The sequence below is a fragment of the Globicephala melas genome, chromosome 4 (genome assembly GCF_963455315.2).
Source record: "Globicephala melas chromosome 4, mGloMel1.2, whole genome shotgun sequence".
NCBI classification, from domain to species: Eukaryota; Metazoa; Chordata; class Mammalia; order Artiodactyla; family Delphinidae; genus Globicephala; species Globicephala melas.
This window is the reverse complement of record NC_083317.1, coordinates 48,164,493-48,189,554: the sequence shown is the minus strand read 5'-3', so window position 1 is coordinate 48,189,554 and position 25,062 is coordinate 48,164,493. Positions and strand designations below refer to the sequence as shown.

The 25,062-nt window shown below is 39.2% G+C and overlaps 1 protein-coding gene across 18 annotated transcripts in view; it reads left to right on the top strand.

The window, feature by feature from the left end:
• ABI3BP (ABI family member 3 binding protein) overlaps window positions 1-25,062 on the top strand; it is a 262,547-nt gene that overhangs the window by 63,499 nt on the left and 173,986 nt on the right. The window lies entirely within an intron of this gene.

Genomic DNA, 25,062 nt, shown 5'->3' with positions numbered 1-25,062 from the left:
CTATACCCTCAGCCGAACGAAATGCCATAATTACAAAACATCTTCATAATTGTTGTAACCCATAGCACAATTTTTTACATTAAAAAATATGTAATGCATACCCTGCTTATACTGCAGAAATAATCAACTTCATTGCCATTATACCTACAGTCCCTGACCACATAACTAAACTTGCACAGGGAAAAAAAACTAGCTAAAATACCTTAAATCTCTGTAACATAGCTTGTTTATGTGGATTAATTTTCCTCCCTACTATGTCTTTACTTTCTTCTGGTGGAAAATACCATCTACAGCTTTCTGGGTGTCTATTCATGCCAAGCTACCTTTAAAAAGAAAAGACAGTGTGTTACATTTAAAAATTTTTAGGGTATTTCAGACAAAAAGATTAAAGTTTGTATTTGTGTTATGAAATTTTAAATTTCTTTGAAAATATTTTTAATCACATTAAAATGTAATTTGAGGATGTAGGTACCTTCAAGCCATCTCCAGAAAAATTATTTGCAAATAAAAGGTTTTTAAAGGATAACATTTTTTTAAAAAGGGATCATCTATTTAAAATGCTGTCAAAGGCTTCCTGAATAGCCTAAGATAAGATTTATATTTTGATCCACTGTTAGGATTATTGCTAAACAGTCTTTTCATGAACTTCCAAAGTTTAATTCTATAACTTGAACTACTGTAGACCAGATCTGACATTCATGCATATATGTAGCAATGTTGAAGATGAATCTATTTTGTCCTGCAGCCCTTTGTTCTCATAGAGAAGTCTCTGTTGTACTTTAAAATTAGGCAAGCGGGCTTTCCTGGTGATGCAGTGGTTGAGAGTCCACCTGCTGATGCAGGGGACACGGGTTCGTGCCCCGGTCCGGGAAGATCCCACATGCCGCAGAGCGGCTAGGCCCGTGAGCTATGGCCACTGAGCCTGCACGTCCGAAGCCTGTGCTCCGCAACGGGAGAGGCCACACAGTGAGAGGCCTGCGTACCGCAAAAAACATTTATAAATAAATAAATAAATAAATAAAATTAGGCAAGAGAGTAACATTATTAATTATAAATGTCTGGACTGAATTTTACATAAGATAAGCACTTTAAAGCAGACACATTACAGTTTGTAACCCTTCAAAATTTGAGAATTAGGCACTTTGACAAATGTAACAACACTAACCTTGACTATATAAACCATAAGGAATTTGAAAATTTGCAAATATTTCCCCACCATATTCACCCTCCACTATAAAAATGACTGGAAGCTGTATACGTACCCGCAAACAAGCGGAAACAGATCTACTGCTCCTTTACTTGTTGAGCATTAGAAGTAATATTTTACTTATGATAATTTTTTATCCTTGGTAATATAGATTGCAAATTTGGTCAGTAGTAAACATCCTTTCCCTATGATGTGGAAGGCATTCAATCCTAAAGTGATAGAAGTCAGATTGCTAATGAAAAATATGTGTAGAAAACTATAAAGAAAATTTCTACCACAGATATACCAAGCTTTCACTAATTCAGTGATGAGGGATGATCAAATAGACTAGGTACCTTTTTATTTCTTTACAATTATTTTCATTCCTTAAAACTTTTTATTATGAAAAAATTCAAACATATAAGGAGAGGGAAACCTGTAATTACCCTCATGTCTCATCATGCAACTTAAATACATAGCACTGTTTTGCTAATCTCTTTCCATGTATTCTTCACACATGCTATTTTTAGGGGTATTTAAAAGTGTAACTAGATATCATATTTGTAAAATTTATGAACACCTCAGTATGCACCTCTAATAGATAAGAAATAATTTTAATAATGCCTTGCTTTTATCACATTATAACAATAATCCCATAATATATTTTTATACCTAGTCCATATTTAAATTTCTCTGGTGATCTTTAAAAATGCTTCTTAGAGTTGTTTCTTTTTTGAATCAGGATCCTATATGTTCTATATGTTAGATTTGGCTGTTAGGTCTCATTAGTCTCTTTTATTCCATAACAGTCCTCTCTCCCTTCCCTTTTTAAATGTCATTGATTTGCTGGAGAAATTGGATTAGGCATCCTGGTTCACATTCTGTATTTAACTGACTGCTTCCATGTCTTTTTGAACTGGCTCCTCTATCCCTGACTTTCCTGTGAAAGATATTTAGATTTGGGTTAAGCATTTGGGGAGAAAGAATACTTTATAGATGGTATGATTTATTTCCTAATAACTCCCAAAGAGGTACATAATGGCTGGTGTCATACTTAGTGATGTTTAAAGCAGTTTGGTGTGTTTAGGTGGCCTCAGCCTGATCCCTCCATTATAAAATTCATCATCAAATTTTCACTTAATGGTTTTAGCATCTATCAATGCTCATTGCCCAGATGCATTATTTTATACAGAGGTTGTAAAATGGTAGTTTGGTAGTTTTACATTCTAGATAGAATCTAATTCTATCATTTCTTCTGTAATTTTTAGCTGAAATTCTACATTAAAGAATTTTATTTACTTTTTCACGTTTCTTATCTAGTGTTTTAGGAAAGACAGGATAAATTCTCATCGTAATAAATTGATGCCTGGAAATCTGCAGTGGTGACCAATGATGTTGTTTGTTTTATAATCAGTAAGAATGCATTGGTTATTTTGCATTGATTTTTAGATATTTAATGATTTTTAATCAATATATCACTTATCCACCCCTTATGATTCTTTTCATTGTCTAGCTTAAATATGGTTGGTTGTTTAACTCTGGTTCACTATTAAACTGTGAACTTTTTAAAGTCAAAGTTTATGTCTTATTTGGTTATTCATAGCAGGATGACCTACATTGTGTAGATAGGTAATAAATATTGTGGCACTGAATGGAACAGAGTCAAGTCTGTGTAGAATATTTAGGCTGGAGGAGGCCATGAGAGATTGTCTAGTCTAGGCCATTGTCATCAGGCTAATATATATCTAAACCATTCTAGAATAGATCACTGTGTACCTTAAAGATCTCTAAGCACAAAACTTCCCAAACTTCTCCTGGAAGGCTATTGCAAGCAGCATTTTTAAAACTCTTACCTTATCCTTTAGATCAATGTGCTCTTTTTATTTATCTCCTTTCTCTTCTAGTATTCTGGTGGAAAAGGAAAAAAAATTCCTCTTAGATATTTCCTTTTCCATCTTTCTTTATGCCAAGGAATCTGTGTGCTTCTACTTTTATTACTTCGAAATGGACTTGCATTTCCAAATTAAATGTTATCCTCTGGTTGCTTAAATTGATTATTTACAGTCTTTTTTAATGATTATGATTGTAGTAATGGCTCTTAAATGATTAAACAGCTGTGTATTAGTTTTCAATTGCCACTATAACAAATTACCATGAACATGGCGGCTTAAAACATCACAAATTTATTATCTTATAGTTCTGTATGTCAGAAGCCCAATGTGGGTCTCTCTAGGCTAAAGTCAAGGCTGTAGGCAGGGCTGCATTCCTTTCTGGAGGCTCTGAGGGGAGAACCTGTTTCCCTGCTTTTTTGCAGCTTCTAGAGGGGCCCACATTCCTCTTCTACTTTCAAATCTAAAAAACAATACAAATGAATATATATATGTATATATATATATATATGGTATATATATGTACACAGAAAAAGACTCACAGATATAGAAAACAAACTAGTGGTTACCAAAGGGGAAAGGGAAGGGAGCAGGGGCAAGGGATTAAGAGATATGAACTACTATGTATAAAATAGAAAAGCAACAAAGATACATCATACAGCAGAGGAAATTATAGCCATTATTTTATAATAACTTTTGATGGAGTATAATCTGTAAGAATACTGAATCACTATGCTGTATACCTGAAAGTAATATAATATTGTAAATTAACTATACTTCAATAAAAAAAATCCAACAACATTGGGGCAAACATTGCTCACACCACATCACTCTGATCTCTTCTGCCTTCCCTCTTCCACTTTTAAGGATCCTCATGATTATATTGAGCCCACCTGGATAATCCAGGCTACTCTCCATATTTTAAGATCTGTGGATCAACAATCTTAATTGTATCTGCAACCTTAATTCTCCTGTGTCTTGTAACCTAAGATATTCACAGGTCCTGAAGATGAGGATGTGGGCAATCTTTGAGGGCTATTATTCTGCCTGGCACAGACTGTATGTTTGAAATTTGTGTCTCTATTCTATTCCCTTTCTGCTACCAATTTACAGTATGGTCATTCTCAATTCTGTTCATCTGTAAAACAGTAATAAAGTCTATTTTTCACAGATGTGCTGTGGGCATGTTAGTAAATTCATGATCATAAAGTGATGAGTTGAAATCCCTTGGGTCCAAGTTGCAAGAGCAAAGAATTTTTATTTCTTTATGGAAAAAAAGCGTCACTTATAACCCCTCTTCTTACTTTATTCTGTGAGAGGATAGTAGTATTTCTTCAGTTGCACCAAACTATACCCAAATATTGTAACTTACTTTCGTTTTCGAAACAAAGATTAAGTGTCACTTTGTTTGACTCATTCCACTTCTTGATGTGTTTAAAAGATCCCACCACTGAAATGAGAAGCTGTTGATCATTCAGAAATATTGAGGTTAACGTTTAGTGATATGTGGACTAAGACTCCTACTAAATAATCATTTATAAGCATTTCTACATTTATTTTAATATCTATCTATCTAGTATTGACAGAGGTATTTTCAAAAGTCACTTGCTGGTCTTACATGTAAAAATAAAAAACAAAATATTCCCTTTTGCTATTTTGGAAATTAAGATTCATATGAAACGTCTGTAAAACTTTTACTTCTGTAGAATCTTCTAAGATTTTTGTAGATTAATGGGAGCAGTAGAAAAAGTAGTATTTTCCCAGGTGACTATTAATAACCATTAATAGCCTTGAGTCCTGCAGTGATGTGCTAAAATATGATTCTTATATAATAGATCTGCTAGTTTCCCCTAACCTTTTTCCCCACATCATGAATGTTCTCATTTCTGGCTTACACATTCAATTTTTGCTTTGTTACTTTTATGTTCAGCTGTTGGTAATTTTGCAAACATCCAAAAAAGGAAAAAAATGAGAATTTTTTGACATTGAATCTTTATAGACTCATACTTTATGATGTTCTCTTGACCTCTGAAAATACTTTAATCAACGTCACCTGGGAAGGAAAAAGTTACATTCCATCTGTTTTGTAGAGCAAGTTAAGGAGTTATTTTAGTATCCTTACTGCAAGAAAAGCTTAAATTGGAAAAAAGTCATATATATTTATCACTACCAGGAATTCTGACTTAAGGATTTGTCTTCCAACCAGGTGTTAGGACTCCAAATGGATATAAGAGGGCAAATTGCTTAATCCTCATGTTCTCACAGCTGCTAACCTTTACATTCACCGCCCTAAGAGAGCGAGTTTCTCACACTGAGCCTCTCAGTTACTCGCCCTGGTCGCCATCTTGCCGGTAACCCCTCAGAGTGATTCCTGCTAGGGAGGAGGCAGACACGATACCGATAGCTCTGAGGTGCTCTGCCCTGGAGAGATCCTGGACCAGAATGCTAACATCTACATTCTGGGAAAGATCCTCCTCTGCCTGGAGAGGCAGCACCATTTGGGGAAAGAATATGTATGTTTTCAGGGAGACGGACCTGGGTTCAAACTCAACACAACTACTTACTACGAAGTAGTTCTGGGTAAGTCATTGAACTTCTCTCAGTTTCATTTTTTTCATCTATAAAATAGAAAAATAATCATTCAGGAGTGTTGTGAAGACTATAAATTATTTGTGAAGACTATAAATTATTATAAGACTAACATAAACCCTAGCACAGAGTAGGTATGTTTTATAATTTTTGTTAGTTGCTATTATAACAAACTGAGTGGTTTTAGATAATATACCTAACTTTCTGAGCTTTGTTTCAGTTGCTAATAATGAATGGACTAAATCACTGGTAAAGTTTTGGTCAGCTCTAAGATTTTAGCGCTTAGATTAAAAAACCTTAGTCCAAGTAATAGTCCTGTGCTTTCGTTTTCTGTTTTGTTTGTTTATTGGAGGATGCAGTGTCAGTAAAATTGCAGAGGTAGATTGTTTTAGCAGAGCTGTCAGTAACTGAAAAGAAGTAACCATACTACTGTCTATCGCAACTAAGAAGTGTTTTCTTGGAAAGGATAACTCCCCAAACTGATTAAGAAACCAAAGAAGCAAAAGCTAAGACAGTGACACAGCACTTTTGGCTCACACACAAGTGTCTTCCATAGTCACCATCTTTTAGTCCTAAAGGGGGGATTCCCTTTCAGTGCAATTGGCTGACTACTGTTGTCAGGTGACTCTTATTAGAGTTTCACAGCTGTGGCCTCCAAAGGAGAAGGTGAATCTTCGCAAGATACAGCTGAAAGGGTTTGGCATCCCTAGATTTCACTTTTCTTGTCTCTGTCGTACAAAGCAATTTTTAGCAAGAACATGGCAAGAATTTTGACCTGTCCTACTAAATATAGATCAAAATAAGACCTTGCCACTGTCTCATTTATTTTAACTGATGGTAGTTTTATCTTAACAAGTTCAGGCCAAACTTTAATCATCAGTTTCTTATTCTGACATTTCTTGCTTGCTTTTTATTTCACTGGGGAAAATTCATTTAAAATTTTTTTGAATAAAATTTATTTACAATGATTCAGATATGAAAATTATATGCTTATAAATGCAATTTATATTCCTCTATATTATTAACACCCCTTACAAGTTTTACCCCTTAATTTTTACATTTGTTTAGAAAGCAAGAGCAAATGCACAATTTTCTCTCATCCTTGCAACCCTTAGAACTTCAGCTGTCATTTTCTCTTCGTCATAAAAATATTTAAGCATGCTCTATTCATTTTTATGGAAGTGGGATGAAATACAAAATGATAAATATTCTACTATTTATTACAGGGAAGGATAAATATTACCTAATGACAAAAAATGAGTGAATATTTATTGTAAGTGCCACAAGGAAGGTGATGGTGGATTCACTGAAGAAAAATTGGAGGTTGAAAATAACTGAAGGAACTATATAAGGAATTAATTAAGCTGAAAAATAACTAGTGAAAATGGGCAAGGTAAACTAACAGGAAGAAAAGATACAGTGTCAGCCATTGAAGCCAGCTCAGTTCTCCTCATCTCTGGCAGAATTAGCAGGAGACTGAGCGGAAAGAGCAAAATAGCCTCCTGCGGTGAATACAAGGTAGTCCCAAAATGCAGATGAGGGATATGATAGTTACGCAGGGGTAGGTAGTAGTATTAGTGCCCTTTTACACATAAGAAAACTGAACCTCTGAGAGTTTTAAGTAACCTTCCCAAAGTGCCTCAGATGGTAAATAGCACCAAGGTTTGAACCCAGGAAGTCTGGCTCAAGAACCTGAGCTATGAAACACTGCACTCTACCGCCTCTCAAAACGTAGGGAATTTTATCTGTTCTTCTACAGAGGAAAGTACACACAAGCCCCTGATTTGTTGCTTCTATAATGTCCTTTATTTTATTTACTTATTTTTTTCTTTTTATAATGTCCTTTAAATAGTAAACAGACAAAAGGAAAGGCCATGTATCATGGAAGGAGCCATTGGCTACCTAACTCATTAAGGTTTAAATGAGTTAAAATATGTAAAGCAGTTCCTGTGTCCCCAAAACTTGGTCTCTTCTACCCATACCACCACCACCATCTTTCTTTATTGTGAGCTACCCTGTCAAGCCCTACTGCCCCTACTCTTCCTAAGGCCATATCTGGCCAAGGAAGGCAACATTTTTGTCTCTCTCCGTGAATATCCTAGAGGCTAAGCATTTTCTTTGACCATCACTCTTAATAAACTGCTATTTGTTTTTATTTTGGTGTGTCTAGTCCCAGACTCTATACAAATAGAAAACTCCCAGGAGTTAAGGACCCTAGAAGCCTTAGATTTCTTTTTCACGTCCAATGTTGTCATAATTTAGAAGCATGATGAATGAATGAATGGGTGAGAGTCAAGGGAGAGACCCAGGAAGTCTGAAATAGCTGTGGGTCACATTTAAGATGCATTTTTCTCTTCTGTTTAAAACTATTTCTTACTTACTTCTTTCTCTGGAAATGGTTTTATCACTGGGAAGTATTTGGCTTTAAATAGTCAAGATTAATCCAGATTTTTCATTAAAATAATAGGAATCTCAGAATCACTTTATTTTCCTCCAAGGTGCAAAATGTAGCAGAATTTGAGTAAGCTTCAAAGGGGAATTTTTAAAGAAATTGGCCTAGTGGGTACCAATTTCTTAATAAATGTTATGCCACCACTGAAACAATTCTCCATGAGTTTATACCAGAAAAGCCTTGTTTGATAACAGATGCCTATTTCACCTGTTTTAAGATAAAGATAACATCTTTTCAAAGTTCTATTTTTTATAAAAAAAGATAACATCTTTTCAAAGTTCTATTTTTTCTATCGGATTCAACTATAATGTTTCCATGGTCTTCCTGATCTCACCAAACAATAGATAAACTGTCTCCAAATTTATCATTTCTTGGAAATACAATAAAAGAAACTCAATATTCTTATATAAAGCACAACAATTTTTTTCAAAGGTATCGCACAGTGCACTGAGACCAAAATCTAACTTTAAAAAATTTATTCTTAATTATTTCTAGAAGGGTTCCCCCAAATAGCGTATGGCCCTTTTGTCATGGGTCAAAAGTATACCCTGTCCCAGATTTATGGCAAGAGGCTTGTTGATGAGAAGTGGTCTTAGAAAGATAGCTGCCAATAGGAGGATAAATTAGAGGGTTATCTGGGACAGATACTAGATAATGTTTAGACTTTATAATTTCCTTTACTTTTAGGAATGCGTCTCAAAACCAAGGACTATGATCAAATCCTAGTTTCCTAACCACCCATATATTATTTCCTTAAACATTTTACTTTCTCTGGACACAACACTCTGTCACATACTGATCCCATCTGAAGTGCTATGCTGCGAGCGCCAGCATTTACTCACATTCTGGTTTGGATTGTTCCATTTTCATTATTTTGCTTTTGTTTTCACTAGTCATGTCTCACCAGACAAACAGCTGCTCAGGGTGAGAGCTGACTCTCACCGTCCCTCGTGTACTCCATGATCAGGGTCAATAGATCTGTGCGTGTAGGAAATGACTCCCCAGAATTTGCTGGGAGTTTGCTGGGCAGGTCTCCCAGTCAACACAATAAAGTCCCTCTTTGCCTGGGGTAGAAATCTCTAGGAGAAAAAAAATGATGTAACTGGCTTACAGCGTTGACTCTACCCTATTTCTCAGGCCTGGTTATGGTTTACACCTGCGGTTCTGGCTTAATTATTAATGGTGCTCCCATTTCTCTCAAGAGTGTCCCAGTTTAGTTGAAAAATTATGTGCATAATATACACGTGGGAGAAAGCCTTGAATTCTTAGCATCGTCCCCCAGTCTTTCATCACCTGATTCCAAGCTAATAGCTCAGCCTTTTCTCTGCCACTGGGGGTACTCCTCAAGGAGAAGAGGTTTGCCACTGGTTGGCCTGATGCATTTCATGAACGAGGCTGAGTGCATAGTAGCCGCTCACCAAATGCTGGAGTGGAAGTTCTCACCAACCCACGAGCTGATGCTTTAATGTCATTGGGCACCTACAACATGCTGGACCAAGGGCTTTACAGAGACGGGTCATTGATTCCTCACAGCAACCCCTTGATGCAGCTACTATTAGCATCCTCTTCTTCCCAATGAAGACAGTAAATCCCTGAGTAGTGAAGGAGTCTGCAGGTGGCAGGCTGGCTCTAAAGCCCGTGCATTTGACCACCATGCCATAGTGCTTTCCCCATGGCGTCTAAGTGTTATGTGACCTTTGAACCCTATGTACAAACTCGTCTCCTGGGAATTATTCCTGACCCCCTCAACCCCCTCATGGTAACGCTGACTGAGCATTTAAAAAGAAAGAAAACACCTTGCCGATTTGAAGGCTCTGGTTTACCACCTAATAGTTAACATGATCTAGCTTTATTATTTGAAAGGAAAATATCCAAAGTCCCAACTTTTCAGTCATATTTCCTGTAGAGATAACATTAAAAACCTGATGCATTCACTGGAAAATGTGTGTGTGTGCAGGCTCTCCATCAAGAGCCAGCCCTTGCCAAACATTAAACAAGTTCACAGACAACACCCTACATTAAACTTCTCTGTGGGGTGCACATATAAAACACAGGCAAGGAAAAAACTACGACAATGAAGTCAACAGTTTTAATGTCTAACAGGTCTCTAAGCTAGGAAAGGATGGGTACTGGCTGTGGCAGCAAGTCGTAGGAGAAAGAGTTCAAGTATTGGTTTCCAGGGTCAGGGAGAGAATCTGTCAGCGCTTGCAAGTGAGGCAGGGTTAGCTAGGGACAGTGGCTGAGTGAGAAGCTCCAGACTGAAAGCCAGGATGACAGGAAATGAGGAATTACCTGGTCCATCTGGGTTGTGGTCAGGATGCGGGGAGGGATTGGGGATGGAGGGGCAGGTCGGGTGTGGCTTCCTGGGCATGTGACCAGTGCACTCAGAGGAACCCTGCAGTGAAGTTTAATGCTTTGCTGTCTTGGAAATGTTAGTAAGCTTACCTTTCAGTTTTATCTCATCAGTGAGGTGGGATGGGACAACGGTGTGTGTGCTGAGGGCTTGGCGCCTGGGCTCTTGTCTTTGTCTGCCACTCCCTCCCTTAATTTGCTTCTCAGCTGCCTGGTCCCCCACCCGCTGCTGTAGGCCTTCCTCTTTCCACCTCCACTTAGCAACTACTACTGCCCTCCACCTTCCGCAGGGACTTGGGTGTGGATGCAGGGAGGGTCTGGTGGGCACCTCCCCCCTTGGTGACATCTTGCAGGATGTGGTGGCAGCAGTCCCCACACTGGCTGGCAGTGACACAGTGCGTTAGCTTCTTTCCCACCCCCATTCAGGTAGCTCTGTCCCAGGACTGAGGTTACAATCCCTTGGGGTCTGTGGGTTCTGATGGCGGGCCTTTGGGAAAGGGAGACTGGCTTTTTTTTGCCCTGGGGGCTAAGGTGTGGGGTAAGGTGCTTTGATGCTGAGGCCGCTTCTGGTGGGAAAGGGTCCCACACAGTCAGGAGGGAGGGGATGGGGGGAGGTGAGGGTTTGTACGCCTCTGCAGGGCACAACATGAAATAACGAGTAAATACCATGACAGGTCAAGACAGAGTCCATGAAAGAGAGAAAATGTTTTATATTTTGGTGTCTTTAATGTTTCTTTTAAAATAGCAGATCCATCGTTTGATTTTTGCATTGACTGGGGTCATAAACTTACGTAGTAAGCACCCGGCGAAGTGTGTATTTTCAGTAGCTTCACCTCCCCAGCTCTCATCAAAATTATAGGAAGACTCTCAGGAAAAGTTTTCAGCAATGTCTTCCACATTGAAATCTGTCGTTGAAATGCTCCTCTGTTTGGAAAAAGGGTGCATCTTTCCTTCCAGACAGCAAACTGAAGAGTGAAGGAGTGTGGCGGAGCTTTCGGGGGTCCACCGTACAGTGTTTAGGAAAAGCACCTTTGAACCTCTTCCTTCCACCTCCACCTTTTCCACGTCCTCTCTTCTCATCAAAGCTGGGTTGTCATCTCTTATTTAGAGGCTTCACTCTGCAGCACAGAGATGAGGGGCTGCTTCTTACTGCTGCCATCTGTTCTGAACATACATACCAACATGAGCTTCGTGTCAGCTCCCTTCTGTGGTCTATGACTGAACATTCTAGAATCCCACCAATGGCAGATGCTCCTAGTCATTTTTGCATTAGCAGCTGCTCTGCGGTCCAAGGTGGCTGCGCCTTTTATGGTTTGTTTAACCTTCACCATTGTCTCACCCTGCTTGGGCGCCAGGGCCCTCAGGCTGCCTCTTAAGGGCTGAGAGAAGCCAGAACTGTCTCGGAGCCCCAGGGCATAGCAGAATGCTTTGTCAAAATGGGCATTTGTTCATTTTCCAAGTGATTTTGTAACGTTTAACAGAAATAAGGCCTGAACAGTGATTAGTAGGATTTCCTTTAAAATTTGGCTTAAATTACTTTTCAGGTGAAAGGTAAGGATTATCCTTACACACAAAACCACATACTATTTATAAGAAAGAACTTCAAAGGAAAAAAATATCAGTTCTACAGATAGGCTCCTCAAAGACGAATTCAGTGGTTGAAGTTTACCTGCTTTTCAAAAGATGATTTGCTGTTGCTGACAGCTATTTCCCAGACCTATACTTATTTTTCTTTTTCTGCAAAGCATCAAACTTCCTCCATCTTTACTCCAACCCCAGGCAATAAAGGGGTAGAGAAAAAGATTCATTCATTCTTTCAGAAAATGTTTGTTGTGCTATTACTGTGTTTCTAGGTTTAAAGGTACAGAAATGAACAAAATATGAACTGAATCTGGGCCAGATCCCACGTGATCCTCAGCCCACATCTTCCTACAGAGGCTTTCCTACAGAAATACTCTAAAAGGTGGAGGACTTCTATCTGTGATGATTCATGATGCTATAGACGTTCATTTTTATGTACAGCTAAGGGCAAGGTACTAGTAATCTACTTAGTGATTTATTAAAAATTGCTAAACTTCTGTATTCATAAATTCAGTAAGCATAGTAAATTTAGAGCAGAACTGGCACTACTTATAACTACTGTCTTCTATTTGGACTTCTGGCTTCCATGAGGCTTTGCAAAGCTATGACTTAGCAGGATTTCCCCATTTTCCAGAAAAATGCCCCATTAGTGTTTTTTCCAAAAGGGACACTGAACGTCCTGAAAGGATGTCAGTGATATTCCTGAGTTGGTCAAGACTATCAAGGGCCACTGTTAGAGCTTGTTAATATGTAATTACTTTAGGGTTACTTAATTATCACAGATGTGTTTTGTGGTGAGCTTTGTTAATACTACCTTTTGACAGGATACATCTGTTGCCTCAGTGATATTTGAGCTTCTCATTTTCTAGTAACCAGGCTTCAGAATGGATGTGGACTTCGGTTCAAATACAAATCATTTGGGCCTCCCTGGTGGCGCAGTGGTTGAGAGTCCGCCTGCCGATGCAGGGGACACGGGTTTGTGCCCCGGTCCGGGAAGATCCCACATGCCACGGGGTGGCTGCGCCTGTGAGCCATGGCCGCTGAGCCTGCGCGTCCGGAGTCTGTGCTCCGCAACGGGAGAGGCCACGGCAGTGGGAGGCCCGTGTACCGCAAATACAAATCATTTGTACCCCATTGCTGAAAGCAGTTTGCTGCTGTGGTGTCAATTTGTTATCCTTACTTTGTCACCGGAATGTGAGGATGGGGGTGGGCACGGGGAGCAAGGTTCGTTACAGGACTGAAATTTACAACTGCTTAGAGTAGCCCTTCAAGCGATGAGTAGACAAGTAGCATTTTATGGTCTTTTTACCCTCCAACCCCCTCACCAGACTGCACCCCTCTCTCAGCGAGACTGCTCTCTTTCAGCCCTCCTTCATGGACCAGCAGGTGAGGGAACAGTGTCTGAAGCACGGGCAAGGCAGCTGAGACAGAACTGCAGCACCAAAGGCCCCCCTGAAGCTCTGTTTGCTTACCCGTAGAGTGGCCGCACTTAAGATTGTGCTTTTTAAGAACTGAATAGTCCGTGAGTGGGACTCTCTGCCTGGGCTTAAAACAGAAGGAGGCTTTTCAAGGGTAATTTTCAAACAGACATTACTCAGTGTTGATGAAATAAGGCGCAGGAGCTGTCTGCCAAATGTTAAAAGATAAAGGGAATACTTAAATTTGGATTGTACCCCTCAGGTCAGATTACAGCTAAGTGTGGCATGTGGATGCTTGCAGATGCAGAGAAAAACTAATAATTTTCTATATGGAGATTTCCATGACCATAGATTCTTTTTTCAGGTTTTGTGGATGACATTGTACTTAATAGGAGTCTTATGATATGCCACATTGATTTCCAATAAAATAGTTACCTTAGCTTATCAAATCCTAAAGTACCTTTAACTATAAATCATACCACTATTTTATATAAATCTAAGAAAGAATAAAGCTGCTGATTTATGACACTGCTTTTGCATCCCTGGGGCTTGTGAGGGAGCTTCCTTTGACTCATTGATACATAAATTTTTTTTAACATCTTTATTGGAGTATAATTGCTTTACAATGGTGTGTTAGTTTCTGCTTTATAACAAAGTGAATCAGCTATACACATACATATATCCCCATATCTCCTCCCTCTTGCATCTCCCTCCCACCGTCCCTATCCCACCCCTCTAGGTGGTCACAAAGCACCCAACTGATCTCCCTGTGCTATGCGGCTTCTTCCCACTAGCTATCTATTTTACATTTGGTAGTGTATATATGTCCATGCCACTCTCTCACTTCATCCCAGCTTACCCTTCCCCCTCCCCATGTCCTCAAGTCCATGCTCTACATCTGCGTCTTTATTCCTGTCCTGCCCCTAGGCTCTTCAGAACCTTTTTTTTTTTTTTTTAGATTCCATATATATGTGTTAGCATATGGTATTTATTTTTCTTTCTGACTCACTTCACTCTGTATGACAGTCTCTAGGTCCATCCACCTCACTACAAATAACTCAATTTTGTTTCTTTTTATGGCTAATATTCCATTGTATATATGTGCCACATCTTCTTTATCCATTCATCTGATGATGGACGCTTAGATTGCTTCCACGTCCTGCTATTGTAAATAGAGCTGCAGTGAATATTGTGGTACATGACTCTTTTTGAATTATGGTTTTCTCAGGGTATATGCCCAGTAATGGATTGCTAGGTCATATGATAGTTCTATTTTTAGTTTTTTAAGGAACCTCCATACTATTCTCCATAGTGGCTGTATCAATTTACATTCCCACCAACAGTGCAAGAGGGTTCTTTTTTCTCCATACCCTCTCCAGCATTTATTGTTTGTACTTTTTTTTTTTCCTCTTTTTTTTTTTTTTTTTTTTTTGCGGTACGTGGGCCTCTCACTGTTGTGGCCTCTCCCGTTGCGGAGCACAGGCTCTGGACGCGCAGGCTCAGCGGCCATGGCTCACGGGCCTAGCTGCTCCGTGGCATGTGGAATCTTCCCGGACCGGAGCACAAACCTGTGTCCCCTGCATTGGCAGGTGGACTCTCAACCACTGCGCCACCAGGGAAGCCCTGTTTGTAGATTTTTCGATGATGACCATTCTGACTGGTGTGAGCTGATACCTCACAGTAGTTATGATTTACATTTCTCTAATGATTAATGATATTGAGCATCCTTTCATGTGTTTGTTGGCAATCTGTATATCTTCTTTGGAGAAATGTCTATTTAGGTCTTCTGTCCAAGGGTTGGGTTGGGTTGTTTGGTTTTTTTGATACTGAGCTACGTGAGCTGCTTGTGAACTTTGGAGATTAATCCTTTGTCAGCTGCTTCGTTTGCAAATATTTTCTCCCATTCTGAGGGTTGTCTTTTGGTCTTGTTTATGGTTTCCTTTGCTGTGCAAAAGCTTTGAAGTTTCATTAGGTCCCATTTGTTTATTTTTGTTTTTATTTCCATTTCTCTAGGAGGTAGGTCAAAAAGGATCTTACTGTGATTTATGTCATGGAGTGTTCTGCCTACGTTTTCCTCTAAGAGTTTGATAGTGTCTGGCCTTCCATTTAGGTCTTTAATCCATTTTGAGTTTATTTTTGTGTATGGTGTTAGGAAGTGTTCTAATTTCATTCTTTTACATGTACCTGTCCAGTTTTCCCAGCACCACTTATTGAAGAGTCTTTTCTCCATTGTATATTCTTGCCTCCTCTATCAAAAATAAGGTGACCATATGTGTGTGGGTTTATCACTGGGCTTTCTATCTTGTTCCATTGATCTATATTTCTGTTTTTGTGCCAGTACCATACTGTCTTGATTATTTTAGCTTTGTAGTATAGTCTGAAGTCCGGGAGCCTGATTCCTCCAGCTCCGTTTTTCTTTCTCAAGATTGCTTTGGCTATTTCGAGTCTTTTGTGTTTCCATACAACTTGTGAGATTGTTTGTTCTAGTTCTGTGAAAAATGCCATTGGTAGTTTGATAGGGATTGCATTGAATCTGTAGACTGCTTTGGGTAGTATAGTCGTTTTCACAATGTTGATGCTTCTAATTCAAGAACATAGTATATCTCTCCATCTGTTTGTATCATCTTTAATTTCTTTCATCAGTGTCTTATAGTTTTCTGCATACAGGTCTTTTGTCTCCTTAGGTAGGTTTATTCCTAGGTATTTTATTCTTTTTGCTACAATGGTAAATGGGAGTGTTTCCTTAATTTCTCTTTCGAATTTTTCATCATTACTATATAGGAATGCAAGATATTAATTTGCATTAATTTTGTATCCTGCTACTTTACCAAATTCATTGATCAGCTCTAGTAATTTTCTGGTAACATCTTTAGGATTCTCTATGTTTAGTATCATGTCATCTGCAAACAGTGACAGCTTTACTTCTTCATTTTCTATTTGGATTCCTATTTATTTCTTTTTGCTATGGCTAAAACTTCCAAAACTATATTGAATATTAGTGGTGAGGGTGGACAACCTTGTCTTGTTCCTGATCTTAGAGGAAATGGTTTCAATTTTTCACCATTGAGAATGATGTTTGCTGTGGGTTTGTCATATATGACCTTTATTATGTTGAGGTAAGTTCCCTCTATGCCTACTTTCTGGAGGGTTTTTATCATAAATGGGTGTTGAATTTTGTCGAAAGCTTTATCTTCATCTATTGAGATGATCATATGGTTTTTATCCTTCAATTTGTTAATATGGTTTATCACATTGATTGATTTGCATATATTGAAGAATCCTTGCATTCCTGGGATAAACCCCACTTGATCATGGTGTATGAGCCTTTTAATGTGTTGTTGGATTCTGTTTGCTAGTATTTTGTTGAGGATTTTTGCATCTATGTTCATCAATGATATTGGCCTGTAGTTTTCTTTCTTTCTGACATCATTGTCTGGTTTTGGTATCAGGGTGATGATAACCTCGTAGAATGAGTTTGGAAGTGTTCCTCCCTCTACTATATTTTGGAAGAGTTTGAGAAGGGCAAGTGTTTCTTAACTCTTCTGTAAATGTTCGATAGAGTTCACCTGTGAAGCCATGTGGTCCTGGGCTTTTGTTTGTTGGAAGATTTTTAATCACGGTTTCAATTTCAGTGCTTGTGATTGGTCCGTTTATATTTTCTGTTTCTTTCTGGGTCAGTCTTGGAAGGTTGTGCTTTTCTAAGAATTTGTCCATTTCTTCCAGGTTGTCCATTTTATTGGCATATAGTTGCTTGTAGTAATCTCTCATGATCCTTTGTATTTCTGCAGTGTCAGTTTGTATTTCTCCTTTTTCATTTCTAATTCTGTTGATATGAGTCTTCTTTTTTTTCTTGATGAGTCTGGCTCATGATTCATCAATTTTGTTTATCTTCTCGAAGAACCAGCTTTTAGTTTTATTGATCTTTGCTATCGTTTCCTTCATTTCTCTTTCATTTATTTCTGATCTGATCTTTATGATTTCTTTCCTTTGCTAACTTTGGGGTTATTTTGTTCTTCTTTCTCTAATTGCTTTAGGTGTAAGGTTAGGTTGTTTATTTGAGATGTTTCATGTTTCTTGTTTCTTGAGGTAGGATTGTATTGCTATAAACTTCCCTCTTAGAACTGCCTTTGCTGCATCCCATATGTTTTGGGTCATCATGTTTTCATTGTCATTTGTTTCTAGGTATTTTTTGCTTTTCTCTTTGATTTCTTCAATGATCTCTTGGTTATTTAATAGTGTATTGTTTAGCCTCCATGTGTTTGTACTTTTTTTTTTTTTTTTTACTGATTTTTTCCTGTAATTGATATCTAGTCTCGTAGCATTGTGGTCAGAAAAGATACTTGATACAATTTCAACTTTCTTAAATTACCAAGGCTTGATTTGTGACCCAAGATATGATCTATCCTGGAGAAGATTCCATGAGCACTTGAGAAGAAAGTGTATTCTGTTGTTTTTGGATGGAATGTCCTATAAATATCAATTAAGTCCATCTTGTTTAATGTATCATTTAAAGCTTGTGTTTTCTTATTTATTTTCATTTTGGATGATCTGTCCATTGGTGAAAGTGGGGTGTTAAAGTCCCCTACTATTATTTTGTTACTGTCGATTTCCCCTTTTATGGCTGTTAGCAGTAGCCTTATGTATTGAGGTGCTCCAATGTTGGGTGCATAAAGATTTACAATTGTTATATCTTCTTCTTGGATTGATCCCTTGATCATTATGTAGTGTCCTTCTTTGTCTCTTGTAGTAGTCTTTATTTTAAAGTCTATTTTGTCTGATATGACTATTGCTACTCCAGCTTTCTGTTGATTTCCATTTGTGTGGAATACCTTTCTCCATCCCCTCATTTTCAGTCTGTATGTGTTGCTAGGTCTGAAGTGGGTCTGTTGTAGACAGCACATACACAGGTCTTGTTTTTGTATCCATTCAGCCAGTCTCTGTCTTTTGGTTGGAGCAGTTAATCCACTTACATTTAAGGTAGTTATCAATATGTATGTTTCTATTACCATTTTCTTAATTGTTTTGGGTTTGTTATTATAGATCTTTTCCTTCTCTTGTGTTCCCTGCCTAGAAAAGTTCCTTTAGCATTTGTTGTAAAGCTGGTTTTGTGGTGCTGATTTCTCTTAGCTTTTGCTTGTCTATAAAAGTTTTACTTTCTCCATCAAATCTGAAAGAGATTCTTGCTGGGTGGAGCCATCTTGGTTTTAGGTTTTTCCCTTTCATCACTTTAAATATGTCTTGCCACTCCCTTCTGGCTTGCAGAGTTTCTGCTGAAAGATCAGCTGTTAACCTTATTGGGATTCTGTTGTATGTTATTTGTTGTTTTTCCCTTGCTGCTTTTAATATTTTTTCTTTGTATTTAATTTTTGACTGATTAATATGTGTCTTGACATGTTTCTCCTTGGATTTATCCTCTATGGGACTGTCTGCACTTCCTGGAGTTGATTGACTATTTCCTTTCCCATATTTGGGAAGTTATTAACTCTGATCTCTTCAAATATTTTCTCAGTCTCTTTCTTTTTCTCCTCTTCTTCTGGAACCCCTACAATTCGAATGTTCATGCATTTAATGTTGTCCCAGAGGTCTCTGAGACTGTCCTCAATTCTTTTCATTCTTTTTTCTTTATTCTGCTCTGTGATAGTTATTTCCACTATTTTATCTTCCAGGTCACTTATCCATTCTTCTGCCTCAGTTATTCTGCTATTGATTACTTCTAGAGAATTTTTAATTTAATTTATTGTGTTGTTTATCATTGTTTGTTTGCTCTTTAGTTCTTGGTCCTTGTTAAATGTTTTTTGCATTTTGTCTATTCTATTTCCAAGATTTTGGATCATCTTTACTATCATTATTCTGAATTCTTTTTCAGGTAGACTGCCTATTTCCTCTTCATTTGTTTGGTCTGAGGGGTTTTTACCTTGCTCCTTCATCTGCTGTGTGTTTTTCTGTCTTCTCATTTTGCTTAACTTACTGTGTTTGGGGTCTCCTTTTCGCAGGCTGCAGGTTCGTAATTCCCATTGTTTTTGTTTTTTCCCCCTGGTGGGTACGGTTGGTTCAGTTGGTTGTGTAGGCTTCCTGATGGTGGGGACTAGTACTTGTGTTCTGGTGGATGAGTCTGGATGTTGTCTTTCTGATGGGCAGGACCATGTCCAGTGGTGTGTTTTGGGGTGTCTGTGACCTTATTATGATTTTAGGCAGCCTCTCTGCTAATGGGTGGGGTTGTGTTCCTGTCTTGCTAGTTGTTTGGTATAAGATGTCCAGTCCTGTCGCTTGCTGTTTGTTGAGTGGAGCTGGGTCTTAGCATTGAGATAGAGATCTCTGGGAGAACTCTCACCGACTGCTATTACATGGGGCCAGGAGGTCTCTGGTGGACCAGTTTCCTCAACTCAACTCTCCCACCTCAGAGGCACAGGCCTGACACCTGGCCGGAACACCAAAACCCTGTCAGCCACATGGTTTTCAGGATGTCAGAGGTCTTCTGCCAGCATTCAGTATGTGTTCTGTAGGAATCGTTCCACATGTAGATGTAGTTCTGATGTATTTGTGGGGAGGAAGGTGATCTCCACGTCTTACTCCTCTGCCGTCTTGAAGCCATCTCCTGATACATAAATTTTATATTATCTATTTTTTGTAAAAACAGATGATTTTATATTTAATAAATTCTTTGTTAGAATAGCTTTATGTTTAAGAAAAGTTGCAAGTATAAGACCGAATTTCTGTGTACTTGACATTCAATTTCTCCTATTCACATCTTAGGTACAATATGGTACATTGTCACAACTAAGGAACCAGTATTGATACATTATTAGCTAAAGTCCACAATTGATTTGATTTCCTCCATTTTAACCTAAGATCTTGTTCCATTCCAAAGTCCCATGCAGGACACCACATCACACCTAGTCATGTCCCCTTAGGCTCCTGTAGACTCAATCTCCCAGACTTTCCTTGGTTTTGATGACCTTAATGGTTTGGAGGAGTCGTGGTTAGGTATTTTGTAGAATGTCTTTCAGTTTAGTTTTGTCTGATGTTTCTTCTCATGTTTAGACTGGGGTTTTGGGGAGGAAGAGGTGTATTACTTTAAAAAAAATATTGAAAGTAAGCAAAAGAAAAATTACTGCTAAATATTCTTCACCTTGAGAATCCAACTCTCATGCCTCACCCTTCAACTCAGAGCTATCGGTAGCCTTGTTTTTCCACCACATCACTCTGTGCCAGCATGAACAGTGGTTAGGCCATGTTTTAGAAACACTGCTCCCCTGGGTTTCCTTCTAAATCACTGACCCTCTTCAGCCAGTTATTTTATTTATTTATTTTTTTTGCGGTACGCGGGCCTCTCACTGTTGTGGCCTCTCCCGTTGCGGAGCACAGGCTCCAGACGCGCAGGCTCAGTGACCATGGCTCACGGGCCTAGCCACTCTGCAGCATGTGGGATCTTCCTGGACCAGGGCACGAACCCGTGTCCCCTGCATTGGCAGGTGGACTCTCAACCACTGCGCCACCAGGGAAGCCCTTCAGCCAGTTTTGAAGCTGTTCCTTTCTTGACCTTACTGGAAGGTGTCAGGCAGTGGCAGCAAGGACCAAACTGCCCCTGGCCAAAGTACCATGCCACTGACTGTTAAATGTATTTGAAAGATTTCAAAAGCTGGGGAAAAAGTATGTCTTAGAACCAATGAAGTATGGTATTCTGAACTTTTAATATGCCATTTCCTATAAAACAGCTTTATATTGAATATTGTCAAATTACCATTTGAGGTTCAGACATAAATATGTTGATGTTATGTCTCCAGATCAAATTAAAACCAGTCAATTTCCACCTGCTAGATTCATGAAAAGTTGAATATCTTTTCCTTAAGACTCTTTCACTGCCCCCACAGTTTTCAAAATCCCAAGGAGCTGGTACGGTCCCAATGGAGGCCCATCCAACTTATGCATGCTGTATGGCTTAGTTACATTCAAGACCACCTCGCCTGCACTAAGCCCTGTTGTTGGCTGGTCCTCCACCACCGTATCAGGTGCCTGCTGGCCAAAATCCCTGCATGGGCGAGCACAGCTGCTCAGAGGAGACCCGTTCTGTGAACAAGCCTCTGGCTCAGTGCCCAGTGTTCTCCTTGGCAGGTTTCCAGGGCGGCAGCTCAAGGGTCTTACTCTCCAGCCCATCCTAAGACTCCATCTACCTCCGGAGAGCAAGAGGAGATTCCAGCCTCCACTGGGGACCCAGAGGGAGTTGTCTCCCTCCTGTTTGGGGATGAACCGAGGATTAAGCCTCAGTGTTGTTGTTGTTGTTGTTGTTGTTGTTGTTTTGCGGTACACGAGCCTCTCACTGTTGTGACCTCTCCCGTTGCGGAGCACAGGCTCCGGACACGCAGGCTCAGTGGCCATGGCTCACGGGCCCAGCCGCTCCGTGGCATGTGGGATCTTCCCGGACTGGGGCACGAACCCGTGTCCCCTGCATCGGCAGGCAGACTCTCAACCACTGCGCCACCAGGGAAGCTCCCTCAGTGTTGTTTTTAAACGTCCAAATCACGATAGAAACAGTCTGGCCTCCTTCAAAAATAAACCTAACTACTGACAAAAGGTGTTTATGGACTGTCTTTAACAGGCTCAAAGTTACTTGGAAATTGATTTTGATTTTGAAACTTCTCTCTGGGCCTTGAACAGTGTCTGGGATGATGTCCACCTTCCCTGATTGAGTCCAGAGGGTCCCAGATCTTTAAAGCAAAAGGGTGAGAGCAGAGTGGTGCCTGGCCCTCTCCTGCTAGAGTAAAGCCTGCACACCCTCCACAGATCTGGTCTCTGACAGGATGTTTGCAAGCCAGCTGTCTTTAGCTTATGGAGAAGGTGGCTCTCTGTATATTGTGATTTCAGGGACAGAAGAAAGGAATTAGGAAGGGTGCTAGGCCAAAAGATTCTCCCCATTGGTTACTTGATGCCATGTATATATTCAGTAGAGGACATATGCTTGTCTTTTATGTAATTAAAATAGAACAGATCATGAGTAGGGGTAGTGTATTAATATGAATTCACTCATGCTAAGTTGTAAATAGTTGCTTTTGTGATCCTCTCTAAGAACAAATGAAAATAAGATTGATGAGGATTACCACATCTGGTAAAGAGATAGTCAAAGAGGGAAATGGACATGGAAGCTTAAATCTGGGGCCTTCATAAGCAAGTTTGTTCTAACTCACAATTCTGGTAAGCTTGGCTTTAGGTGTAAATATTCCAGTAATGCTTCCAATCCACTGCCTCGGTTTATATATTCCTACATCATTGGAGTAAAAGAATATGTAATATAATTGGTTACATCATTCTTTGTTTATTTTCCTAATCCATGTCTCAGGCACTCAATAAAAATGCTGAAGCAGGTTACAAAATAAAATCCTAGTGTAACATTTAAAAATATTTAGTAATAAAAGGGACAGAATAATGAGGGTTCAATATTCTGATAAAGCCAGGGAGTTACTCAACAGAAATGTATGTTTAGGGTCCTGCATGTTTAAAAAACGTGGTTCAGATATTTTACAGTAGGTTTTATCATATTGAGGAAGTATTCCATTAAATCCGTATTAATAAAGAATTGATGTTGAATTTTGTCAAATGCCTTTTCAGCACTTGTGGAAATCGGTGCTTTTTTTTCTCTTTACGTTCCTGGAATAAACTACACTTAGCTGTAATGTACTATTATGTGCTGCCAGATTCAGCTTGTCAATATATTTTACAGGATTTTTTGCATTGATATTTGTGAGCAAGTATTGTTAAAGAAAAATTATTCAGTGACACTTGTTAAAGATGGTAAGGAAGACTTTATTCAAGGGGGAGGGGGTTCTTGTGATAGATATAGGGAAAATTGCAGTGTTGTCTTGTAGTGAGGGAGAGAAATTGGGCTCAACTCCAAATATAACAAGGAAAAGTGGGAATTATAGCTAAGGAGCAGAGTAGGAGTGAATGGATGGAAAATTACTAAAAGGAAACGTCAGGGGTCAGGGAGGATTCTGGCGAAACTGACCTAACAGTGTTCTTGATGTAGATAGGCCAGGGTGATCAGATATCATCTGTGAGATGGAGGGTGATGGGGAACTTGATTGGATACCAAGTGTAATCAAGTATGGAAGATGGCGGATTCTGGCTCAACTGTCTCAGGATTCCTGCTCTAATTGGACAATGCAGAAATGAACACAGAAGCCCAAATGTCAGAGCCTAGTTGAGCAAGAGCTCAGAAGAGCCTGATAAGAGTTTGGTCAAGAGAGAGAATCTTTGTCAGGGTGGGGTGTAATTTTCTTTTTTAGTGAAATTTTTGCATTTTGAAATCTTTGCTTGCTTTAAAAAAAAAAAAACGGTTTTGGGCTTCCCTGGTGGCGCGGTGGTTGAGAGTCTGCCTGCTAATGCAGGGGACACGGGTTCGAGCCCTGGTCTGGGAGGATCCCACATGCCGCAGAGCAACTGGGCCCGTGAGCCACAACTACTGAGCCTGCGCATCTGGAGCCTGTGCTTCGCAACAAGAGAGGCCGCCATAGTGAGAGGCCCGCGCACTGCGATGAAGAGTGGCCCCCGCTTGCCACAACTAGAGAAAGCCCCCGCACAGAAACGAAGACGCACACAGCAAAAATAAATAAATTAATTAATAAACTCCTACCACCAACATCTTCTTTAAAAAAACAAAACAAAAACGGTTTTGAACATTTTCCTTTTAAAATATGTCCTCAGGGCTCTTAGGACACAAAATTCTGCTTTTAAGAAATCATCATTATGATTGCTAACATTAAATTAGCACTTTCTGCGAATAATCATTACTAAAACCCCTATGAGCCCAGGTACTATGAGTTTTCAATTTTGCATGTGAGGAACTAGGTGCACTGATGTTAAGTATTTTTCCTTGTACTAGCAACTAGCTGAGCAGGATTTGAGTGCAGGCTCCAGGGTCCATGCTCTTACCCAGAAATTTAGTCTGTGATGAAACCAAACTGTTAAAAAGATGACAGGGGTAAAGTACATTATTTTGTTTGTTCAGGTCCCTTACCTGATTTCCTTTAGGATCATCCTGGCTTATTTTGTTTCTTTTGTGGAAACTCGCATGGCAGGAAAAGGAGAAAAAACCTCACTACGACACCATCCTGAAGTAGTGTGGCTTGCAATGCAAATGTCCCCTAACAAAAATGTGAGAATTAGGATTTTTTGAGCAGAGCGAGTATGGGAAGATTATTTGTGTTACCAAAAAATCTAGGACTTTATAAAGAATTTCAATAGTAGATTTCCTTAAACAGGAAGCTGTCTGTATCCTCCACCACAGGGCATTCAAAATATGAAGCAAATTAGATTTAATTAGTCTGCAACATTGTCAGGTATGGAAAAAGTGTCAAGGTAACTGCATTCTATACATTTTCTTAATATTTCTTAATAATACACATTCTCTAAAAAGTAGTTGATTTTGGCATGTGTTGCCAAAATTTCTGATCAGGCTACAGTGTATATATTTCCAGACTGCTACAAATCCACAAAGAATTTCATAGTGCAGAACAGAAATAGAAATCTTGTTTTTCAGTTGTTCTATTTTTCCACGTCTGTGTTCCCAACTGAACATAAAGACTACTGAAATGCGTGAAT